The sequence below is a fragment of the Helicoverpa armigera genome, chromosome 11 (assembly GCF_030705265.1).
Source record: "Helicoverpa armigera isolate CAAS_96S chromosome 11, ASM3070526v1, whole genome shotgun sequence".
Classification (NCBI taxonomy): Eukaryota; Metazoa; Arthropoda; class Insecta; order Lepidoptera; family Noctuidae; genus Helicoverpa; species Helicoverpa armigera.
The window spans coordinates 9,082,231-9,089,208 of NC_087130.1; positions in this window are offsets into that span (position 1 = coordinate 9,082,231).

Genomic DNA, 6,978 nt, shown 5'->3' on the forward strand with positions numbered 1-6,978 from the left:
ACTTAGTCCAAAAAAGACTGAATAAATACCAAATAAAACGAATATTCTACAACATTGTGCATCGGAAACACCCTATAAATACCTCTTTACACAATAGGTTCTATACATACACCTACACAGCAACTTGTTATAGACTATCTTGTGACCGAACAATAGTAAGATTGATTAGACATGACACTTCCTCGTGTTAATTAGGCCCTTCACATACGACGTCGTAGTTTTAGCTTATCATAAGCATTTCCAGTAGAATCATAATGCAAAATCAACTAAGAAAGTGGCGGGCCAAATGCGGATTTTCGGGGCCTTCTTTGGAACTCACCCTTTTGTAAACCAAATCACCAATCAATCAAGACCAATGTTTTACAGTGTGTATTTAATTGTAACTGATCGTTTTGGTCCACTATTTTTAATTTGAAATACTGAAAGGAAATTGCAGGCGTGGGTGAAATATCGGAAAAACACTTTATATTTTATTTACCAATTGACGATTCTCCGTAAAACTGAAACTTGTAATTAATCGGTGTGCTCAAAATTATAGCTAATTAGTATAGTAATTAATAATTATTATTTCATATTCTCTGATTCCTAGAAAATTCGTAACCAATTAATGAAAGTTGAGTTAATAAATATGTTTACTGAAGCTGAAATATTAAATTAATATGTGAGACTGAATATTATTACCGAAGTATATTTACTCGTATTCGTAATTCCTAGAATTTTCCTTGATGATTTTTTCTGAATAGCACAATTTGCAGAGCAGAAGTAAAGTTTTTTTGCGTATATTATCTGCTTTATTTTGAAAATTCCGAAAAACTGACTGTGATTTTTTCCAATAGCGCTTCACACTAGCGGAATATTGTACGGCGCAGCTTAACCGAGCATACACGCACAGTCCCTACTCATTTATTATTTGCTGAAAAAAGAGCTACAATCACATCTATCACTAGTTAAACATAAAACGTTTCATTTTTTTTTGTCTGCAATTCAGAGAACATTCAGTATTCATTTCATTTAACCATGAATACAGAAAGCAAAAATATAATAATAATAAATTCCCAAATATGCTTCCGTACCATGGTAGGTAGGTACATCCCTAGTCCGTATTAGATATCAAAAACGTTGGTCACCTCAAGCGATCGTCTCAAGACGTTATTTGCCAAATCGTCGTGCTCGACTCAAGTTACCTGTGTAAATACACGAGCTAAAATTGTGAACGTTTCGGCTAGCAACGATACGGAACAAAAGGTAACGCTGTAGGCCTTGCAAAGTTTTCCTTGGCTGTTTATGTTATTTTAGGCTCGAAGTCTTAAATGTAAACTACGTTTTAGAAACGCTTGTGTTTTATTGCTTTATTTCGTGAAAGTATGAAGGTGATGAAAGATTGATGAAATTAACTAGTTACTTTAGTATAATATTACAGTGAGTTATTTATCGCTGTCATTATTCAGATTCTGACATCTCCTTTATTTATAATGGTTACTGCATGTATTTATAAAATAGTCAATCTTTTAAATCATAATATTTGGTGTCATAATCCGTTGATTAAGTACTTACGAAGATTTCGTCATCATTATGTCAGTCAATTGAAGTCCACTACTGAACGTAGGCCTCCCCCAACGAACGCCAACCATAATATAAATATATTATAATCACAATAAAAAAAAACCCTGATAATATTATTGCCCCAATTCGGTAAAAGCTGATATATTTTCCTCGAAAAGCACATTATTTTCGGATATGTGGTGAGTATGTCATTCGCAGTAATTACTAATTACTGAAAATGTCTGGTCAATGTGTATTAACCCAATTGGGTTACATTTTAAACCAATGGCTTTATTCATTGTAAAAACGCCTTCAACATACAGGCTTGGCTGCAAAATAATTTAATTATACTGCCGTACATAGTATATAAGCATATATATTATATAGTAATATAAGTTGAAGAGTTTCTTTGTATGTTTATTTAAATGCGCGAATCTCAGGAACCACTGGTCTTATATTCACAACATTTTCAGTGCTTTATGGCCCAATTATCAAGAAAGACTATAGACAACTTCTTACCGGGAGCGCGAAGTTCGAAGTCTAGTCTGAAAAAAGCTAGATTTTACGATAAAAATATGATGGCTACTAACGCTCTATTTTACAGCAAGCCTAGAATTTTCCTACAAACAACAACTGCATACGAACAAAGTTTCCTCTCGTATATTCCCGGTATGTTTGCAGCATAGAACCTTGCTAGCCAAGTTGACGGCACAAACAACTTTTAGTTATGCCGATAGCAAACTCTGCACTAGGTCCGTACAACATTGATTGGAAAACTATCATATTTTCCTATCGAGTTTACTCGGACTATGTAAGTATTACTAGCTGTTTTACGCAGTTTCACCCGATTCCTAGGTGAACTTCTGTCCGTATTAGGATAAAATATAACCTATGTTACTTGGGAATAGTGTAGTTACCCAAAATCATCATTATCTGCCAAGTATTTTCAATTACTAAGAAACAAAAAAATATAGTATGCATGTATAAGTATAATGTTAAGCTGTTATTATTAGACAAGTAATAGTAAGACTATGTTTCGTAATAACATTTGTTCTGCTTATCCTTGATTGGATTAGTACTTAAATGAGGCAGAGAAGTCAGGCATTATGTATTAATTACAACGTAGAGCCTTATTTCTCTGAAGCCAGATAAGCTGGGTATTAGTACCTTCGTACCTAGGTATAAGTGCTTACATAATTCAAGAATTACAATATATGCTATGTATAGGACCTCATTTTAAGTGCATTGATACTAGGTATTTTTATTAGTAGTAATTATTATTTTTAAAATTCTTTCATTGTTGAATAGCTACACTCTTCTCGAGTAACACAGGCTTATCCCGGTTGAGGCAGAAGTTCCCACGGGACGCGGGTGAAACCACGGGAAAACAGTCGTTTCATTATTGCAGTAGGTATTTATTGTATATGTAATTTTCATTTGGAAAAGTTCATGTACAAAAAAGTGTTAATAAATAAATATTTTTGTTTCCGTAACCGCTCATTAATGGATTCACTTTATTTTAATTTAAAATTACATTTGGTGTTCAGCTGTAATTGCTGAAATAATAAATCAAACCAGTGATTCCTACCTTATCTGAAATTCACAAACGAATCGTGTGATTTCACGTAGCAATTATAATTTTTTGTAATAACGTGGAAAATGATTTTTTTTTGCACAAATTACAATTGCTACGCCAGCGTGAATTCTTACTGCCGGGCTGTTGGATTGTTCGAAAGAGTTACCGCGTCCCTAGTACAAAAAGTGCTTAAGAAGGAACATGATGGGTTTTAGTCAGTAAGAGTCAGACACTCCTGACATTTGATGATTTCCCATAAAAAAAGCGTTAGTAGTTACTTGTTATACTTATTTGGAGAAAAGACTACAGAGTACATGAACTATATTTTTTTTTTTCAATTTTGAACTGAATGGCCATTTCAACCATCATATTTTCATTTGTCGGCAACATTTCAAAAAGGAAATACAATTTATTGACTAAACAAACTGACATTAACAACACCAGTTACGGTTGAATTTTTAACTTTACATTTTAATAAAAAATACATTTTATTTGCTGAAAACTTTGTTATTCACGTCAGGTTTTACAAATTCATTCGTTCGGATATTTATTCAATATCTGGATTGAAAGCTTTCATGGAAAAATATACATGTTATGTTATTCTTTTTTATGGTAAACACATGAAGTGCTGGACTGGCGAACTGCTGGTGAAATGTGAAACGGTAATGGAAAATAAAAGTGTATCTTTGCTGAATAAATCCCTTTACATTTCGTAAAAAGTTGATTGATATTACAAATATTATTTTTATATTTTTTCTTTTTTTATGTATATTATTTGATACAAAATACGGTCAATGGTCTACAGACCGTGGCTGTTACTAAGCCTTAACACACTACGTAACGTTTACACATTTAATCTTATACATTTTACCATATTATTAATTACGATAGCCTTCACCCCACAGAGTGCTTTACACCGCTTTCACACTGGTGTATTTTCCGCTCAATTTTTCCAAGCGAAACTGCTCGAATCATGCCTTGTCACACATTTGCAAGCGACAGAAAAACAATTGACAGCTGGTACAAAACATGACGCCTAGAACCACGCTACAGATATTTTCCGCTCAGAATGTGTCGCTCCGTTTTGGTGAAAATCCTATAGTGTAAAGGCGTATATATTGGAAACCTGATAGTGTCCGAAGTTCTTAATATATCGTGGTGACAAAGACACTGACATACTATAAGGTTGGTCATCGGTCATGCAGTTAATTAAGCTTACACCGACCGCCGTCAACCGTCAGGGTGTCAACGTGTGTCGTCTTACGGTCGGTTACAAATTGCCTGGGCCGATACTTTATTATAGATATCTTGCATGGCTATGTACAAAGTCATGATTATGTGCAGTATAGTTGTAGCGGTAATTTATATGTAAAGGTTGACGATATACGCCCTCTGATTCCAAAAACATGGCAATAATTATTTTTTAAGTATTCTATTGTTAAGTTACAAGTAGGTATATTGGAAAAACAGTTGATTCAATTTCCCATAACGTTTTCAACATTCCGCAAACCAAACAATTTTCAAATCCTTTGTCCAAAAAATTAACAAAAATACCCTATTAAAAAGGTTACGATGACATAAAAACCATGATGAATTTAATATTGTAGAGGTACTTGCACAGTGGTCGTAAAAATGTTCTATGTACCCATGGGCTGTAGGTCAGAGTCCCTTCATTATTTATGTACGGTCCCACTCTTTAAACACGATACTTTATGGGGTCCCATGGACCTTCCTTCTTTAAAAGGATAGCTAAACTCACCACGGTATTAAATATTCTATGCATTATTCTAGCGCTGTCGCCCTACTTAGAAGAAGGAGGACTCGTAAAACGTTGTTCTGTTTTTCTTGTTTAGAGGTCATTCTATTTTTAGCAAGCGCTTTATTTCCATACTTACACAGTTTAACTATATCAATAACCGAACCATTTGCAGTTGTTTTGCCGATTTGACCTACGGGAGTCAATTTTTCCGGCTGGTTATGGTTTGGTTAAGGTTAATGGTCCTTCCTTAAAAATCTGAACTTCTTTGTTATTTATTGAACAACATTTATAGACATAAGGGAAATACCTACATGTCATATTAATTACACAACCCAAAAAATCTTTCCTCCTAAATACGTTCACCATAAAACGCACTCAAGACGTTTATTAAGAAGTCTATTAAACCCGTTTTGAATACAAATAAGTTATAAAGTCGGTGGAATGATTACTCTCGCGTCCACACGGCCATTTGATCCTTATAAACAGATTTTATGAGACGTAAAAAATGTCGAGCCTCGTAAAACTTCGCGAGTCACTCGTGAGGAACATTGTTAGAATTTTAGACATGCTTTTTTGAGTTAACTTCGTCATATAGTTCATATGTCTTATGTATTTTGGAAAAAATATAGCAACTTATTTATATCGTTCATAGATAAGGAGATCAGCCAGCTACGTGGAATCGGTTTGTACAAAAGTAAGAGACTGGTGCATTCTTTATTCCCAAAAGGAATCCAACATGAGTAAGGTCAGAAATAATCATCAAATTAGACAACAACTAAACGTAGGGCTCCCTTTGTGACCGTCAAACATCCCAGTTTTCAGAAAGTCTTCTAAAAAGCATAATCTATTTGTAGCTAGCTACCAAGGAGGAAGGAAAGATGAGTGTACTTACCCACTTATAAGTGGAGCATGTTTTCCAGCCAAATGAAGAGATTTTGACTGAAAAATAAAAGTAGTTGGTATTAGTGCAGTGCGGCAATTTATAGCTAAACCCTAAACCTAAATAACTAACGATACTCCTAAATCTTTGAATATCCCAAGATGTCACTAAAATAGGAAATTCCCAATAACACCAACCAAAAATCACGAATTCGCAGTCTCTGACTCAAATAACATGATATAAATGTTTGTCTTCCTTTGATTTTTCTCGTCAAAGTGAAGGAAAACATTGTGGGAACCGCTGTAAAGCTAGTAGCAGACTTGTGTAATGAAGTGTGGAAGCGATAGAGGAAAATCGCTTGGAGTGTGCAACTGTCTTTACTGAAGTTGTAAACAGTTGAACTATTGTGTGATACACAAAGGTTTTACACGACTCCATTTCGATATGTTTATGGTTTTAGTTGTGATTTTGATAGGGAATTATTATTATAGTCATTGTTTTATCAAAAAATAAGAAACTAATTATTTGTTGAGATTTTTAATCAATGATCTTTATGCTGTAGTGTTTAATAGACGAATTTATATTTTTTTCTAATTTCGCCATTTATTTTGAGACAGCATGTCTCAGTTTATCTTCTTTTTATATAACTGACAATAACTGGGTATTATTTAATTACATTTTTAGTTGGCAAATACAACAACACAAAAAAAAAATGTAGAAAATTAAATTAAAAATACGCAAAATAGAATCAAAACGGTTCACATAAGCAAACCCCATGCTAATCTCAGTTTCTATTACGATTTAACATAAAAAGAAAGAGCTTATCTCAAGAACACCCTTTTCTAAAGGACCCTTGTCGATGGAAAACATGATTACACACACACACACACACAATCATATCTACACACTTACCCGTGCGACTTTGAAGTTCTTCAAGCATAGGGGTACCTACTAATGATGATTTTACTGAGTATTCATTCTTGTGGTTTATTATTGGATTTTATTTTCAGGTTATTTTATATGTTTATTTTATAGGTAATCATTTGTAGTATTGCTATTTCAGTTATGAATGAATGAAAGTGCGAGGCAACCTAATAAAATATTCAAAAACGAGTACCTACCTAAATAAAAATATTATTAACTTTCAACCTCTATATTTGCTTATCTAACTTTATAACTATAGCCTAAAATCTCCAAGAGCATTAATTCCGAAGGTCATAT